Source organism: Aquarana catesbeiana, linkage group LG02 (assembly GCF_042186555.1).
Source record: "Aquarana catesbeiana isolate 2022-GZ linkage group LG02, ASM4218655v1, whole genome shotgun sequence".
Taxonomy (NCBI): domain Eukaryota; kingdom Metazoa; phylum Chordata; class Amphibia; order Anura; family Ranidae; genus Aquarana; species Aquarana catesbeiana.
In genome coordinates this window covers 561,394,690-561,415,059 of record NC_133325.1, presented here as the reverse complement: position 1 = coordinate 561,415,059, position 20,370 = coordinate 561,394,690, and positions in this window count along the sequence as shown.

Genomic DNA, 20,370 nt, shown 5'->3' with positions numbered 1-20,370 from the left:
GACTTTTGTAGCCGAAAAGTCCAACCCGTGTAAGTCTAAACACTGCCGTGGATCCTTTTCTTATCTTTGCAGGCTGACAGAAAGATAATTTATGATCTTAAGAGAACTTAACACAATACACTTAAAACCTTCTGGTGAGGGTTCCTTAGTTTGAAAGACAATGAACTAAAGTTAACCTCTTTATTTAAACAAGATGGCTTCTGGTTTGTTCATAGCATATATATGAAAAATATACAAGGGTGGAGGGCCACCAGTTTAAATCCTGTGCCATAGATACACTCCTAAACCTTGTGAACAGTCTTCCCAGAAGAGTTGAAACTGTATAGCTGCAAAGGGTGGGCCAACTCAGGATTGAACCCTATGGACTAAGACTGGCATGCCATTAAAGTTAAGTGCGTGTAAAGGCAGGCATCCCAATACTTTTGGTAATAATGTATATCTGAGCACTGTGGGAGCACAAGTTTATGTTTGCAGCCACTTTACTCAATATTTAATTAATTGAAATGATTTGTTTATATTTTTTTAGGTTAGTTGTACACATTAGGGGTAGCGCGGGAGTGTTTTACACAGGTAATTCTAAGCATAGTGGAGATACATTTGGGGCAATGCAGGTACAGGTAGGAATCTTTTCCTAGCTGCAAGTCACGTGTTTATGGTGGATGATTCTGGCTCTTTTTGCTCCCCTTTCTTTTATATTAGAGAAGTTGATAGATGCTTTTCCCTGATACTGGGAATGCCAATTCATAAAAGAACCCCTGAGCTTTGTACCTCTGCTATTTCAGCTAAATATTATAGGAAAAAGTAGATGTTGTAGTGAGAAGGGAATAGTTTGGTGCTATATTTTAATTTAGTCATGCATTTATACATGATCTTTTGTAGATACTGACTCTCTCCTGCTAAGGAAAAACACAAACACCTTCTCTTCTCCCCTTACCCTACCCTATTCCTGTTCCCATCATCCATTCCTTCGGTCCCTTTCCCAGGTGTGGGGGTGAGTTTTTAATCTGTGGATTGCAGTGCCAGCCACAAGCTGGATGAATGTATATAGAAGCTAGTAAATTCATTCTCGTGGAACTTGAATGAAAATTTACTTAAAGTTAACCAAGTATCAGAAAAGGTGCAGGAAGAAATTGATTTTTTTTTCAAGGTCAATGACACAGGGATATGTCCCCACCCATCCTCTGGGAAGCTCACAAAGCGTACATTAGGGGGGTTCTTATCTCCATTGGGGCTGGGGTGAAAAAAAAGAAAAAAGAAGAAAGGGGAAAACTTCTTGAAGAAATCACCTTACTAGAACAGAACCATAAAAAGCTCAAGGGACAGAACCAGGAAAGTTTCCGCCTGCTAGCTTCAAAAAGGGAGGAGTTAAAGGATAGTATGGAGCAGGACTCAAAAAGGGCTTTACTTAAAATAACAAAAGATAGATACTTTTGGGGTAATAAATCAAGTAAACATCTGGCGAGGTTATTGGAAAAGAAGAGAGACCATAATTTCCCCTGGAGGAAGGAAATTAAGTATCTGGGAATTAAATTAGCTAACACACTGAAAAAAATGTTTCTAATTAATTATATTCCCTTGTTGGACGAAATTAGGCAGGAAACAAGAAGCATGTCAATGCGGCCCCTTTCTTGGTTCGGACGCATTAATGCAGTCAAAATGATGTTAACCCCTAAAATATTGTATACATTCCAGATGCTTCCAATCCCACACTATTATTTGAGAGCCTTACGAGGCCTAATCGCGAGGTTTGTCTGGCGTGGCAAAAAGGCCACGAATTGCTCACTCAGTCCTGATTAGAGGAAAAAAAAAGGAGGACTTGCTCTTCCAGATTTCAATAAATATTACACTTCAGTGATTCTTTCACGGGTTATAGAGTGGTCAAAGGAGGTATCAGATAGGAGGTGGGTTAATATTGAACACAGTTTAAGTAGCACAGATCTAGGTTACATTATCTGGAACCCTCCAAAATATAGATTACTAAGCACTCAGACAGCATCACTAACGCGAAACACTCTTAAATTATGGGATCAGGTACACGCACATAACAAATGGAGTTATAACTCTCCTCTGATATATATTAAAGACAATACATTTTTTGAGCCGGGGATGAGGGAGGTGGGAGGGAATTGGATAAAAAATAGTAGCACACAAATAAAAGATATAATTAGAGAGGGGAAATTGCACCCGTACCTCGACTTGAAAGCCGAGACCGATCTTATGGTGGTTGACGTGTGGAGGTACACCCAGTTGACGCTCTTTATTGAGAAGCCTCCGAAACCTATTAGAGGTGAGGATGAGTACAGGCTGTTAGAGCAGCTATGTAAGAGAGACAAATTGGGTAATACCATCTCCCATCTCTATAAAATTCTGACTTTGAAGGAAGAACTGGTTGAACCTCCATACATCAATAAATGGAAAGGGAGTTAGGGTCACAGTGTAGTAAATTCACAGTAGAGAAGATTTTGAGAATGTTACACAGTTCTTCAATTGATATTATGCGGACTGACTAACTTTAAATGCCTTGCAAGACGGTATGCTACGCCGGACAGACTTAGCAAACTTTACCTGGATATAACGGATAGATGTTGGAGAGGGTATACAAACATAAGCACGATAGCTCACATATGGTGGGAGTGCCTTGTTATTAGAGCATATTGGAAGAAAATTATACAACTAACCAAGGAAATAACTAATGAATCTTTAGTAGAAGATCCATGGATATGTTTATTCCATGGTACTGAGAAGCCTATTAAGCATTACCAATCATCCATTGTCCCTATATTATTGGATGTGGCTAAGAAGCAAATATCAAAGAAGTGGTTGCAGCCAGAGAGTCCAAATACCTGTGACTGGCTTCTCTATATAAACAAAATCTATAATATAGAGTATATGGTCAACCCTGGAGTGGTGTCAGATGAGGGGGATGCAGGAATAGATAAATGGGTAGGGTGGCAAAGTTTTAAGAGTTACTTAGTGGAGATTACAACTTAAATTTATGGGTTCGGGCTTAGGGAAAGTACAGAAGGATATACAGAGGTTTGCTAGTTTTATTGTAACCACCTGCAGGAAGGGGGAGGGGTGGGTGGGTTTGGGCGGTTGGGTGGGTATTAATTATGAGGGAGATTTTTGTATTTTTCCATGATAATGTTGTGTAATCATACTTTTAAATATTGTATGGCTTTAGTTTTGTACTTATAAAATATAAATAAAGAATTAAAAAAAAAAAAGGAATTTACTGATACAGGCTCACTGCCCACTGTAGTCATTCAAATTATCCACCTTAATAAACTCATCACCAAACAGGCTGACAACATCATTTACTTTAGTAATTTCACTGACTATCAGTCGAGTTCCCTATTTAGATCTACATTTGAATTATCTAGTGTAACTCTACATCCCTTACTGACACTGACTTGGACTTGTGACTCTATGTCAGTGTGTATTAAATGTTAAATAAAACTGCTTTAATGATACCAGATTGTGTCCTGAAGCTTCTTGAACAAATGTCGGGAGCACTGCACTATAGCTGTGATGGTTTCTTGCAAGCATCTAAGCTGGTGTATCACATGGGTGCTATGTCAGTAAGGGGGGTTTGGCTTCATACCTGACATGTTGAGGATATGAACAAGGAATATTTCATCTCAAGTTACTCACCCTTCCTTTAGTCGTTCCTTTAGTTCTACCCTTGACTCGGATATCGTTGATGCCTGTCCTGCTAGGGATGCGTGCCTGCCTCAGCACAGGAGATCTTGGAATAGGATAGGAGAACCCCTTTTTTACCTCTGGAAGAAATTCTCAGTCTGCCTCCCGTTCAGCCCATAAAGGTAACATGTCACTTATTCCAGTTGGAGGTTGTTTGCTAGTCCTACTGGTTCCCCTACTGGGTTATCTCCTAGCAGTTTGAAATCATTTGAAAATGATTCCCCTTGTAGCTCCATTCTAACTCTTTGGAGTGTCCTGATACCTAAGATCTTGAATTCCTACCTTGTCACTGGCAGAATTCTACATTAGGGAGTGTTATTTTATTCTATTACACACTCCTCTCTGTAGCAGAGTCTTTTTTCATTAGGCTGGCTTCCTTGCACCACTTGGCTGTTTTCAAGCCTTACCCCTCTGGAGGTATTTTGTATCTTGCCAGGATCTACAAGGATTACTTTTTACTACTCTCTTGCCTGTACACTTCACACATTCTCACATTTTTCTGCTACACATTTATTCTCACATTTCCTGCTAAGCCAAAGATCATATCATCCATGTTTAAGTATTTCAGACCCTTTCCCACCTATCCTTTTAGGTAATTATGAGATCGTAGGGGGATTTCATTTAATATATTTTCCTTTCCCTTGTTGTACCTCTGTACTATTCAGTTATCTTCCTAAGTTGTAAAATGTGAAATTTGGCAAATGCACACCATTGGTTCTTCAGAAAAAAAAAATGATGTGGCCTTGCAGTGACTGGCTTTAATCAAGTGCAAAAATATGCCAGTCACTGCATGGACTTTAAGGATATTCAATTTAAACCTACAGCTGTTAACTGGTTGCTCCTTTTGTTTGGACATACCCTCTCTGTCCAAACTTCCTTTCCTTGTAGTTAAGGGTTAGCTATACTATGCTTCAGCCTTTACTCCAGTAAACACTCTGTTTTGTTGACCACCTAAGCTGTTGTTTTTTCCTTCTCCTGTCAAGTAGCTGTTAATCCACCTATTTTCTTTATGATGGATGACTGGTTGTCCTCCACATTATTAGAAGAGGTCTATCATTCTTTCAGGTAGCCATTTCCCCTTAATGCAACTTACCTGTCATGCTCTGGAACAGCAGGTTATTCCTTGATGTCCTTTCTTTGGTTGTAAAAATTTACATATTTATTTTCACCCTTTTTTGGTTAGTTTTTGTTCAGCCATTGTTTACTTTGAATATCCCTGTAGTCAGATTTTACCATCAGTTGGATTTCTCAGTGGCCATTGCCCACCCTCAGTTGGACTGCTTTTGGACACATTGGACAGAAGGAGGCACTGCCACTGGCCACCAATTCAGAAAGGGGGGTTACATTTCACATATCACTGCCCTTGATCAACAATAGAGAGCGTTAAATTTTACTTTCACTGATCACCAATGCAGGAGGGTTACATTTCACTGCCACTTTCCACTAGTGGAGGAGGTTAAATATCACTGCCACTGATGCAGCTCAGAATTAAATAGTAATGGCAATTGACACTAATGCTAGGGGTGGGGGGTTAATGTGGCCAATAAAATCAATGCTGGAAATTACTATTTCTCCACTGACAGCATTACTGAGGGTAATTATTGCTTCCACTGACACCACATATGGGTCTTATTTAACTCACACTTTCGCTGCAAAGAAAAGGGGGTAGGTGCCATACTACAAGCTATATACAGTGAATAAATTGACCTATAAAATATCCATGAATTGAATTCTTCTTTAAAGGCGAACGCTGTCTTTGCAAACCATATCAATCATATAAATACCAATGCCAAAGCAGTTTTTGGCTATGTTCACAAATGCCTGACACAGATCAGTTTCTTTTGAAGCCTTTCAGTTTGTGACTTTCTACAATGTTGCTTAGGATCATCAGAAAGGGTCACAAGAACAGACTTGAAGTAGAGCATGTGTGCCCACTCTTACTTTTCATCCTTCTTTAAACATCCTTACTCTGGTCAGTAAGCTTTACCCATTACTAGAAATGTAATTCATTCCTTTTGTAAGTCTGTGTTCACAATTACTTTACGCTAGAAGACACATAACACTTCCACATGCAGGCTTAGGTTATCTATCATGCATGCATAGTCTCCATTACATAGTCTCCATTACTCATAGCTTGTCATTCATTTTGTCACTCATCAGTAATCAATCTTAACTCATCACTGTTTGGTCATCCAGGTAATTTGCATTGATTATATTTACTCTGATGAATAATAATGTTTCAAGGATGAATAATGACATTACAGTTGCAATCATGGTTATTTTTTATTTTATTTTTTCACAATGGTGCAAACTTAAAATCAAAGTTGTAAGTTCAACATTCTATAAACTTTTAATCTATATAATATGCTTTGAAAACGAAGATAGACCAAGTTAAATTTTATACTCTCATGTAACACCCTTTTTGTGAAACAAACTTTTTTTTTTTTTCTTTTTACTGTGCATACATTCATAATAGCTGTGTCTCCATGATTATTATGATGACTAGTGTGCTCTTCACGTATGTTTTTCATTTGTATTCCCTCTAATATCACAAAATATTTTCACAAGATTTTCAAGGCCAAATATATATATATATATATATATATACACACCTGGTCTGGTCCCTCATATTCTGTTAAACTATTTCTTGGTTCTGTAAATGTTGTATGAGCAAAGTCGATCATTCTTACATCCACCTTGCCATGGCGGCTCTCTTGAAACCTTGACTATGAGAAGTGAACTGGAATAAAATCTGTAGGAACCTTGACATTCTAACACTGACTTAAGGGACATTAGTTGAAAAATGTTTGGATCCATTAGATCAGATCTTAAGTGATGTCCATTGCGGAGATACCTGTAAAGGGCATAAACTTTCAGGAGATAGCTTCCTTCCATAATATTTATCTTTGCAGAGGAATTGTCCACTGTCTTCTTGATAGACCTAGAATACATAAAAGTATTTAATAAATATTTTACATTTTCCTCTTAATGTATGCATTATTATATAGTTTAATAGGTTGAAGAAAAAGAACACTTTATACAGGTTAGATTTAAAAAATTCTAACCAAGAAAGAGAAAGAAAACCACCTGTCTGACAGTTAAAGTGGAAGTCCATGCAAAAAACTAAAATCCCTGCATTTATAGCCACCAGCATTTTAACACAAACCTCTCTAGCCCTGTAAAGAAAAAACAAGTATACATACCACTTTTGAAGCCGCTTTGACCTGATCTCCAGCGGCGGATGCTCTGATCCCATGTTGATTTGTCAGCCGCGGCTTCGCTGTGTGGGCAGGTGCAGAGGACACATCTGTCAACGGAAGTCCATTGTAAGTCTATGGGCAACGTCACTTACCATTCATTTCACAGCCATTGTCAGCCGTGTCCTTTGCAGGGCTTCCGCCACTGGAGATCAGGTTCTAAAGAGGTATGAATACTCATTTTTTTCTTTACATGGCTAGAGAGGTTAGTGTTAGATCAGTGGTGTCTATAGATGCAGAGATTTTAGTTTTTGCATGGACTTCCACTTTAATGCCTGAATATGTAAAAACATACATTTCCAACGGCAGGAATAGAAGTTGATCATTTCCCCAAATAAACATCTCCATAACATCCTCTACTAATTATACCCTGTATGGGTATCATTTGTCTTAGCAATGCAATAAGCTCTAATTCCATGAACTATTTTGCCATTGCCAGTGTCTAAATCCAACGAGTATCTATCTGTCCAAAATTATGATTTTTTAAGAACAATGCAAAACAACACAACACCATTCATTGGTGGCTAGTAGGTGGATACCTCAGCAGTAGCTAAGTGACATAACCAATTAACTGAGAACAATGAAAGCAATGTGTTTGTGACTGAATGATACAAAATTCTATTTACTGGTACTTTGTAGAAAAATTCACATATCACTTAGATGACCAAACAATGTCTCCGAATAAGCATGTTACAGCAACAACAAAAATTCATTCATTCATGACTAGTGTATTTGATAGAGTACATTTCCTAACAATGAGGACCAGGCATTTAGGACTTCATTCACACATGAGCAGTGATCCTTAGCATGCAAAAACATATTAAAGGAAGCAGCAAACAAGTGGCTTTTACCAATATATTTTAGCAGTGCCATAGATCATTTTCTTTTCCTCGATGGGGTTCAGCCTGCAAAAATGTGTGGCAAATTGCACTAACAGTGGGGGAGAAGCTTACAACTTGAGCTGACTCTCTGTGTATACAAGTAACATATGAAGGAGAGCACACAGACCTAGTGCATTACCACTGTTAAGGCTTTATTAAAGCATAAAAACAGCAAGATATATACTCACAAACGAGCATTTGTACAAGGCTTTGACAATGGAGCAGGTACCTGTCATGTCATATACAGCCCAGTGTACAGAGTGTAGTGGTCAGTTAAAGTAATTTTTTAGAACCATCCATACTGGAATGGTTGGTATGATATGGCAGTCATAATATACTATGCATAGAGAAGTGGTTCTCAACCTTAGTGATACCAGAGCAAGGAAACTTTCTTACAAAACCCTCCATGCCCAAACAGTATATATATATATATATATATATATATATATATATATATATATATATATATATATATACTGTATATATATATATATATATTGTATGAATATAAAAAAATTTCACCTGTCTAATGCCTGGTATGTATGTCCGATTATCTACCTTGTTGTCATGTAATCACACAATCACACATACATAACAAGCATGAGGCAAGTGACGCATCTGTTTTGCCTGTGCAATACTAGGTGTGTTATTCAGTGTAGGTATCCTCCATTCACCCATGCTGCCACTGACTTCCTTAGTCTCTGTGCCACTTCTTTAATCTGTGCTGTTGTTCCAGTGCTGCAGATGGAGAGAGGACATTGGTGCTTCTTTATAGTCCAAAACCCAGCTTCTGAGATACCATGAGCAGGCAACCCCAGCATCAGTGCACTCTCTGCAACCCTCTTCAAACACTATTCACATCTGCAACACTCTTACAACACTGATAATCTAAGAATGTAAATACTCATGGACCTTTTGCCACCCTCTTCTAACACTACTCTCCCCTGCATCCCCTGCCACCGTCAGGTGTGACTTTAAGCAGAACTCCTGCTACTGCCAGCGGCGGTACCAGAAGCTGTGGGCAGAGCCAGGGGAAGGTAAGTATATTATCTAATTCCCCCCCATAACTTTTATCCAGCATGTCATCAAGGGTCAGTGGGGATTTTTTGTCTGTTTTTTAATGTCATGATGATTATTCATTAAACTTGTCCTGATCCACCAACATTACCCATAAGGAATATATTTATTCAACCCATTGCCTGCCATTCATGGTTCCTGCCAGTGCCAGTGTTCTCTTGTCCACCTAATGTTACCCACTGAGCGCTGACATTGTTTGTTTTATACTGGAAATATAAATGACAATCAATAATCAATAATAAAATTATTTCAATCAATCATTCAATCTATATCAATAATAAAACAATTGATATTTTCAATATCCGGCTCAATGTTAAGACCATTAGGGCTAAGAGAATTTAAAGCAAAAATCCATTGCATTGCTTTTTTGGAGAGGTCTCTTACCCTATTGGAACCTCTTCTATGTGGGAAAACTCTGTCAATACCCCAGAACTGTAATAATAATGAATCTCTATTGTGTGCTTCTCTAAAATGTAATAATACACTATGTTGTCTATAATCATTTTCAATGTTTTCAATGTTCTCAGCTTTACCTTTTCTAAAAGGTCTTTTTGTGTGGCCCACATATTGGAGTCCACCTGGACATTGGAGGGCATATACAACATGCATTGTGTTACAAAAGATAAAATCATGTCTTCTCTTTTAGTGCTCTCCGTGATAAAATGTATCCCTTTTGTTGACAGTTCTGGTTCTACATCCTCTGCACCTACCACATGAGAAAAAGCCATTACGGTTCAGGAAACCCTATCTATCTGAAGGATGGGCCAATGTTTCTGAAAAGCATTCTCCACTTTTCTTTACTGGGCATGTATGCCCAAAATAAAGATTATAGATTGAAAAAAAACGAACAATTCGAAGCCAAACTCCGGCTAAAACTTTACAGGCAGTTACAGCAAAAGCTGTGTACCTTTTGGGGTAAAGGTTTTACATAAATAAAGAAAAGGGGTAGAAGGCACAAGCTGGTAGACTCATGAGACGCACCTACATGATATTAGTACATAAAACCATCAACTGCTAAGAAATATCTGCTTGTGAGTGATACATACATTGTCTATGCCTTTGCTGTGAATGGAACCTCTATTTCTGCTTAAGTCAAGATTAATTCTTGCCCCCCTCTTGGTGCCAGACTCCACTGACTCATTTAAAGGAGAAGTATGGTGAAAGTTGTTTTGGTTATACTTCTCCTGTGGGTGACAGGAGTGCACTTAGTTCTACACTCCTGTGATCCAGATTCAGCTGATAGCGATCTGATGTGACTGTGACTTATGTCACACTGCCAGCCCAGGCTCTCAGCATGCTGCCGAGAGCCTGAGCCAGCCATGCATGCCCCTCCATAGTCTGGCGCTCCACTGCTCTGTGCTCAGAGCAGAGCCGAGAACTGTGCGATCAGTGGTCTTTGACCACACAGAAGAGATTGCGGGGGACAGCTGCAGCATCGGATCAGTGCTACCCCCACATAGGTGAGTATGTAAGTTTATTTTTTTCCTTATCCTACACTTCTCTTTTAACTGTCAAAAAAGCTGAGCCTCTACAGCCCACTTGAGTTCTAGGATTTCACAACTGAGGAACAATGATGGGCTTCTCACTAGGAGAAGGTACAGCTTCATCTTGACTTGGGCAGAAGTAGAGTTACCATGTACAGTCTGGGCCGAATATCTAAGGAATCCCCTAGAGTAGTGATGGCGAACTTTGGCACCCCAGATGTTTTGGAACTACATTACCCATGATGCTCATGCACTCTGCATTGTAGCTGAGCATCATGGGAAATGTAGTTCCAAAACATCTGGGGTGCCAAGGTTTGCCATCACTGCCCTAGAAGCACATGGATTAGTTTAAAGACTAACACAGGAACCTGTAAGCATCACACAAGGTACTGGTGTTACCTAGAAACATATATATTAAGTATGCGTGTGTGTGTTTGACTATATATTAGATGTACATCTTACTGTACTGCACATTATTGCAGGCATATGCAGCTTTTGTAAATGGGGCCCTGCAATATGACCCAAGGTTAATACTTCTCTTGTTTACTAGTAACAACCAGATATGGTGTTACTGTTAGACAGCACTGAGTTAATTCACTGGTTGCCAATAAACCCCCTCTCATGAGAGCAGGACAATTTCTACACTGGTATGATGGTTACTGCAGTGTTCTTTGCAGCCTGATCCCAAGTTATTGAAACTATGCAAATATAACATTAACATCTAATATAATATCTTTGGCACTTGCCCATAGGTCTTGGATTTTATAGTTAAATTGTCATATATCCTTATACTGCACAAGACAAGAATGGATGTCGGTGAACTGAGAGTAACTGCACAACACGGGTTGACATAGGCTGCATTTTAATCAGAAGTTTTTGTATAATTCATAAATGCTAGAAAAACAGCTATCACTCATAAAGTTTTGAATTCAATATGCTAAAATAAATATGCTTATTAATAACGAGACGAAGACAGTTTTTACTCTATACATATGAGACGTTTAGTTTTTCATGTGATTTATATCTCAGGGTTATATTTCAGCTTTAATGGTATGCTAATGTTTCAGCAAACCTATGGATTTACATACATATCCTTCAATAATAATTATATAATTTTCATGTCCTAATCAAATGTAAGATGCTTCTTAAACAGAAAAATAGCCTTATGTCTATAATTCAGATATAGGGCTCACAGTGAAAACGGAATCAATATTCTACAAAGTAAACGAGTGGAAACAGACAGGGCCTTGGCACAGCCGATCGATAGGAAAACCTCAGCCGCCATCCAAAAAACCTTCCCGTGAAGCAAATTTATCGGCTTAGCCTTTAGGGACAGCATTTTCAATTAAAGGCAGCTGTAAAGGATCAACATCCACTCTGCAGACCCGTTTATTCTGGGCAACTCCTATAAGCCAGAGCTGAAGGGTTGATGAATGACTGAGGTTGAAGGATGAAAAGCAGTTAGGGGTTGAAAACCTGTAGAGTTTTAACTCCTTCACTAGTTCTTTTTAGCAAACTCAGCAAAGAAATATTGACATTCAGAATGCTGCAAACTAATGGCATACATTTTTAATTCTGCAAAGGTGAAGACATTCAACATGAAAAATATTTCTTTCAGTAAGAATTTGACACAAAAGATTTATCGATATATAAAAAAATCTTGACCCAGCTAGTAGTTTAGACTTGGTGGCTGATGGCCATAAAGGTGTCGGTCTTTGGTAGTTTAATGATCTGTAAATACCCAATTTCAAGTTAATACATTTCTTTTTAACCTACAGAACAAACATTTGGCAAGTTTAATGTGATAACATTGCATTGCTTTTATTTAAAGTGGAGTTCCACCCAAAAATGGAACTTCCACTTTTTGGATTCCTCCCCCCCTCCGGTGTCACATTTGGCACCTTTCAGGGTGGAGGAGGGAGCAGATACCTGTCTAATACAGGTATTTGCTCCCACTTCCTGGCATAGATCACCGCGGAGCTTGCAGTGATCTATGCCACTTCCGGCGCCTACCCCGTCCTCCCCCACTGTATTCTGGGAGACACACAGGTCCCAGAACACAGCATGGACCTGAGAGGACGCGCAGCGCAACTCGCACATGCGCAGTAGGGAACCAGGAAGTGAAGCCGCACAGCTTCACTTCCTTATTTCCTTACCGAGGATGGCGACGGCAGCAGCCGAGAGCCGAAGGACGGATCGGCTTCGGCTGCTGACATCGCGGGCTCCCTGGACAGGTAGGTGTCCATATATTAAAAGTCAGTAGCTGCAGTATTTGTAGCTGCTGGCTTTTAATATTTTTTTTTCAGAGGACCTCCTCTTTAAATATTGGTAAATAGTTATTTGGCAACATCCATCCAGCATGTGAGCTTTTCTTGCCCAGATCAAAACCCTCTTCCCCATCAAAAAATCTTGCAACAATATCTGAAAAAATAAAGATACATTATTATGATTGGTATATTTAACATAGACAGATATAGGGGTTGATTAACTAAAGATATACTGTGCACCGCGAGTACACTTGCTTCAGAGCTTGTAAATGAGGTAAAACTTCACTTTGCAAAGAATATTTAATCACATGCAAGGATTAGGATTGCAATATTATTGTATGTCGTGTTTTTTGGTCAGGCAACGCACTGACACCTTTGCAGCCATTGTGCTATATGCTGGGTGTTTAGTGTGCCCCTGTACCTTTAAAGTGGAGTTTCACACATTTTTTAGTTTATTAAAAGTCAGCAGCTACACACGTCACGTGTCCCAGAAGATTGCTGGCAGGGAGGGGCCACCTAGGGGTAGAGGAGGAGTCGCCTAGGTGGCCAAGCGCAGGAAGAAGGAAGTGGGACAGGAAGTCCCACTCTAAGCTAAGTACCCACTCCCCCCAAAAAAAATGACATGCCAAATGTGGCATGTCAGGGGGTGAGGAGTGCTTAAAATGGAAGTTCCACTTTTGGGTGGAACGCCGCTTTAAGAAGGGGTGGCTTCCCTTCAGTCCACCTGCTCTCACTTATCCATCAGAATGCATGTGCCTCCACTGTGGGGACACTTATAAATTAGTGTTAGGTACCACAGATACCAGGGTGCCTTGACAAGGCTCTGTGGCTTACGCATGCATTTGCAAATGTGTGCAGACTAAACCCCTGCTTTTAACGCATACTGTTAGACAGGTTATTTGGTTGTTTGTGGGCTGGTGGTAAGTTAAGCTTGGTTTGTCTCTTGGATTTATCCTTATTCTTGTACCTGTTGTTAGCCTTCCAATGCTTCGTACTGCGATAGTCAGCTAGAGATGGGAGCAAATGGCGTCTTTTTTGTATCACTGACGTGTTTTTTGGTCAGGCAACGCACTGACACCTTTGCAGCCATTGTGCTATATGCTGGGTGTTCGTGTGCCCCTGTACCTTTAAGAAGGGGTGGCTCTCCTTCAGTCCACCTGCTCTCACATATCCATCAGAATGCATGTGCCTCCACTGTGGGGACAGTTATAAGTTAGTGTTAGGTACCACAGATACCAGGGTGCTTTGATAAGGCTCTGTGGCTTACGCATGCATTTGCAAATGTGTGCAGACTAAACCCCTGCTTTTAACGCATACTATTAGACTAAGGTGACCAGATTTTCAAAATGAAATTCGGGGACATTTGTTTTTTGGCAAATGGTAAATGATTTTATAAGCATATATTCCATAAATTATATATGCAGTGTATGTGGTATATGTTTATGGAAGGATTATATGATATATACGTTATTTCTCACATTTCGTCCATAAGATAAAGGAAAAAAAAAAAATTCTTTAGAATTTTTTGGGATACGACTACCAAATGTTAAGAAGATAAGATGGAGATAAAACTTTTCAATGCATATTTTGTATTTTATTCTTGCCAAAGAATTTTGGGTCAACAATAACAATGAACAATAAATTAACAATTCAACAGTAAAAGATTGCATGGTAACAACACGTAGGATACCTTCGAACATACATAATCAAATATTAATAGCTAACTGTTATAAGACTACAAATGTACGGTAAAGTGCCGCTAAAAATAGCGGCGCTTTACCGCCGACGCCGCCCCCGCCCCAGTGTGAAAGCAGCCTTACAGCAGATGTCATTTGTGGACTGAGCTCCTGTATGTTTCATTGTATTCACTAATACAGTTTTTTTGGACAGTTTTGATATACACAGCTCTAATTGGATAATAATTGTATGGTTTTTGCACACTTGACTATCACATATACAAAAACATATTTGGGGGACACACCCTACAATGCTTTTAAATTCAAGATGGTGCTGCTATAAGACCTACAAACAGTACAAAACAGATTACAGCGCACACATTCAAGAATGACATTTCCTGCAAGGCTAGTTAAAAACGCCTGAACATATTCAAAAAATACGGGGGTTTGGTCCCACTATATGGTCATATAGTGCTAAGCCCACTTACTGCGACACAGTACCCTGATTTAGTGGGGAAACATATTACAGTGCACACATTCAAGAATGACATTTCCTGCAACGCTAGTTAAAGAAAACTATCACATATATTTGATTTTTTTTTATATAATCAATTGCATATTTTATATATATATATATATATAGATATAGATATCTATATCTATATATAGATATATATAAATCTATATCTATATATATATATAGATTTATATATATATCTATATATATATATAGATATCTATATATATATATATATATATATATATATATATAGTTATATCTATATATAGATATCTATATAGATATCTATATCTATATAGATATATATAGATATATATCTATATCTATATATCTATAGATATATATGTCTATAGATATATTATATATATATATATAGTGCCACATGAGTGCTGCCTGTCAGAGTGCCCACCAGTGAAGGAGAAACATTTTATTATGTTAGCTGCTAGCATAAAAACTCACCTGCTTGTGGCCATTCACTCTCTACTACTTCTTGCCTACAATTCCCATAGTGCCTTGCAGGACCGAAGGGAAGGGGAGGAACGCTGTACTCTGTCCTCTCCCCTATGCTGCCAGGAGCGCGATTGGAGGAGGGAGCAGAGGTAGGAGGAAAGGGGCGGGATGCTGGAAGAGTCATGTCATATGATGGATTTTTCAGCTGAGGAGGAGTGGCGGCTACTAACTACACTAGCACAGCATAGGCAGGCTGGAGCCGCTCCAGCTCCTCCTCTACAGTCACTCTACACGGATCTGCATGTGCTATCTCTTGGGGCAACGCCCCCGTCCATCGGTAAACGCCCCCATCCATTGGAAAACTGCCGCAGCCTGGCTGCCCAAATGCCGACCGGCAAAACCGGGGACAAAACCGGGGACAAACGGGTCCGGGGATCATAGTCGGAAAACGGGGACTGTCCTCGGAAAACGGGGATGTCTGGTCACCTTATGTTAGACAGGTTATTTGGTTGTCTGCAGGCTGGTGGTAAGTTAAGCTTGGTTTTTCCCTTGGATTTATCCTTGGTCTTGTTTGAGCAAATTGAAAGAGCAGTGTTGGCCTCTGACTGCAGTGTCTGGACAAGGTTCTTGAGCTCAGAGGGTGAAAGCTCTCCTCCCCCGCCATGAACTATGTTATAGTTTAGAAGCATAGGTTGCAGGTCCGGCCCTTTTTGTACCCCCTCCTGCTGAAGCAACCAATGTTGCCACATCTTCTGCACACCCCAACCCCAAAACTGCATGTATCCCTCCTAATTCCTCTTTTTACACCCTCCACAAGATTCACTATCTGGATCCGCTGCAATATCTGTGGCCTCAAGTGGTAGGGAGGAAAGTTTGGCAGGGAGTTTGATAGGCTTACCTTATGGCACATCAAGCAGAGAAGAGGATCAGCATGGTCATACTTGACAAGCATAGGGAAGTAAGGAAAAGCATAATCTTAACCATCACTCTAATGCCCCGTACACACGGTCGGACTTTGTTCGGACATTCCGACAACAAAATCCTAGGATTTTTTCCGACGGATGTTGGCTCAAACTTGTCTTGCATACACACGTTCACACAAAGTTGTCGGAAAATCCGATCGTTCTAAACGCGGTGACGTAAAACAAGTACGTTGGGACTATAAACGGGGCAGTGGCCAATAGCTTTCATCTCTTTATTTATTCTGAGCATGCGTGGCACTTTGTCCGTCGGATTTGTGTACACACGATCGGAATTTCCGACAACGGATTTTGTTGTCGGAAAATTTTGTAGCCTGCTCTCAAACTTTGTGTGTCGGAATATCCGATGGAAAATGTGTGATGGAGCCTACACACGGTCGGAATTTCCGACAACAAGGTCCTATCACACATTTTCCGTCGGAAAATCCGACCGTGTGTACGGGCATAAGTCTCATAGCTCATCTCCATCATCTCATGGAGCATACTTGACCAGGCATGTGTTTTTTTAACAGTTGTTGGAATGGACAAAAACAATATCTGCTAATAATCCCCATGCCAAAATTGACAAAACTGTTGACTTTAGAGCTAGCCTCATTTCATCTGGTGGGCTTAGTCCCCTTCCCCCAGTTTATGACCTGTGCTGCACCACAGTCGCAGATACACATTTACCATTTTGTGCCTAGAAGACCATGCCTGTCCTCCACCAGCATGACCAATGCTCATGTATGCACAGTATAATGCTAATGCAAGTAGAAAATATTATATGGGGAACTATGCCACCATCCAAGAGAGAGAACAAAGTGCTCCACTGCAAACTAGTACAACAAAGACCATCTCCAGACAGAGACTGCATCCACAGGTCTGTAGGCATAGATGAAGGGGGAACACCTATTGGAAAAATGCTGGCCTCCCTACCACAAGGTGGTCTTGGTGTCACTGTACATATACGACCCAGTGGAATAATTGCCATTCTGGGAGGATGTTTCCCGCACACAGCGGATCACAGATTGGGGTACAGGGTCGCTGTCATTGACCCTGTTCCCTGTGATTACTGTGACCAATTACAACGATCACTGTTAGCAGTAGTAAACAAAGGCTGTCATCCATACAGCCTTTGTTTACTACTGTGATTGTTGTGATTGGTCACAGCAATCACAGTAGTAAGCAATGCCTGCATGAATGCAGCCACAGTGTTAGGAAAGAGATTGCTTATACAGTTATTATGATTAGGTGATAGGTAGTCAGGAAATTAGATGCATAATTTCTGCCCCTGGAAAGCCTGAAGGTGGCTCCTTGGATTTTGGGCTTCTCTATGTGGCTAGGTCATGAAAAAGTCTCACACATGTGGTATCAGCACACTTGGGAGGAACAGAAGAATGTGTTTTGGGTGTATATCTAAGTATGCCTATGGTGCGTGTTAGAAATCATATTAACAAGTTTATGTAAAAGAAATGCACTTTCATTTTCATTCCAGATTCTCTAAAAACATATTGCAAAAAAATTATATCTTCAAAAGACTTCCCTTGATTACAAATGGATTTTATGTAAATGTGCATATATGGCATTACAATACTACTCTATAGAGTTTATTTTCCTCCTCCATATGACATTGTACATGATAAGCAACTTGATCACAACAGTGTGGGGAGCACGATGGTTTTCTTGGTTTAACATTAAATAGTCTGAGAGGAAATTTATCCCAACAATAACATGTTGGACGCTGCTTAGATCACTAAAAATTTTTCAATTACCTTTGAGCACTGGGACGCAGTCATTTTTCTAATTTTATATATTTTCTTCAATTGTTTGTATATCACTAGTTGTGTTGTAATTCATTAGCTCTGCACATTGTTCTTACATGTCAATATCTACTAATCAACATTTGAATGTAATTTTATTGACAGAAAAAAAGCACCCAAAATTAAAATCACTTGTACTAGGTTCCATTTTGAACAGGGCACCCATCATCAATTGTAAAATAAAAAAGAAATTAACATTATAATGTAATTTATTCACAGAAATCCCCCAAAGCATTATTGTCCCTACATGCACAGTATTAAATTACTTATATTAGGCCCTATTTTGAATAGGACCACCACAAGCCATTTTACATTCAAGAAATTATCACTAGAGTGTGATTTAGTCAAGGCTAAAAACCACCTAAAAAATTATTGTTGCTATGTGCACAGTTTTTAATTACCTGTTCCCACATGTGTAGCATGTAAGTTGCTTATATAAGGCTGCAGTTTGAACAGGAACCCCTCCAGCCAATTTTAAATCAATAAGTCAGCAATTGTTTTGTTTAGAAACGATTTTTATTATTGTAGAAGGTCATAGTTTAGTACAAATGTGTTACAGAAACGTAGGTACAGCCAGTATATCAAGTATGTACTTAATATGAGGTGAATGGTACATATAAAAGAACATAGCAATACAACATAAGAATGATAATGGCAAGGGATCCAAGTATGAATTTTTCCTATCAGATTGTATAATTTAAAATGCAAAAAAAGTTCTTTCTTTTTTTTTTCTATACTGATCTGTATTTTTAGGCTATATAAAGTGATATTTAAGGAAGTGGTATGTCCCGAGGGGACCATTTAAAAAAAAAATGTGCATGGTGTCAAAGAGTGTATGGTGGATACGCTCTGAGAGTTTTATTTGTTCCATTCTACTCAATACCTGGGACCAAGGGACTGTTCATGAATGCCAATTAAAAGCTATCATCAAGTGGATTGAGTTAAACAGTGTGTGTATTAGTCTGATATTTTGTGTGGGTACATTAGGTATAGGTGCAAACAAACACATCTTAGGTGTAAGGAGAATTTGTTTGCCTATAATATGTTCAATCTTAGCAGCTGCTTGTAGCCATTAGGGTTTCAAAATGTTGCAGTTCTAGAAGGTATGTAAGATGGTAATTGGATCTGGGCATCCCCTGAAACATGTGGGAGATACCGATGGATAAAATGAGTTTATTTTATACTGGGTTAGGTACCATCTGGTGTGTATCTTGATGGCTCTTTCTCTCATCAAAATTGAGTGAGTACATTTCAGTAGGTTTTGGATCATGGTGTTCCATTCTGGTGGTGTAAAAGATTGGTCCTAGGCAATTTCCCATTGAAGCATTGGTTTTGACTTTTCTGAGAGGGAAAATTAGTTAAAGCAGTGGTAAATATGAGAGATCAATCTCCTATAGGGGCTTGTAATGTTAGAGAGAATTATTTTTGGTAGAATTTTTTCATTTGAGTATAATGGGGTAATTCTGATATTGGGAGATTGCATAGTTCACATAAATTTGAAAGGGCGAAATTTATTATTTAGGAATAGGGATTTCGAAGTTGTGAGGTTGCATAGTTTCCATATACAAAAAGTGCTGCTATTTCTAAGGGCAGGGGAAAAGCAGGGGTCTCCTATAAAGGATGCTGGGGGGGTGGTGAGCCACCACCATATTTAGGGGAAAGATCTCTCTGGGTTGAATCGACTTGGGCCATAAAATACCTTGAAGATGGAATGATATAATTGATTGTTTTTTCAAAATGTAACCAACAAACTTGATTTGAAGGAGCAAACCATTGAGTTAACTGTGTAACTCTTGCTGCTAGATAATACCATAGTTTAGGAAGGCTTAAACCACCATTTGATAGATCTGTGCACGAGAGAGTAACCAAATCTCAGTTTTTTTGTTGAGCCATATAAATTTGTTAATTTCTTTTTTGAAGGGAGTCTAAAGTACTTTTAGGGGTCAGTATGGGTAAAGGTCTAAAATAAAAAAGTAGTTTAGGTAAAATCACCATTTTGGTAGCTGTTATTCTCCCCAAAAAGGAGATGTGATAATTAGACCATAATTTTAGTAAACTTTTAATATTAGTGAATAGTGGTGGATAATTGGTTTGAAAAAGAGTTTTATAAGATGGGGCGAGGAGGATGCCCAAATATTTAAAAGAGTGTGAAGTCCAGGTGAAAGAAAATCTCTCCTGCAAAGATGCCGTTAACAATGGTGCGATGTTTATAGGCATTGCAGTACATTTGGATAACTTAACCCCTAGGCCTGTGAGGTCCCGGAATGTTTCTAGTTC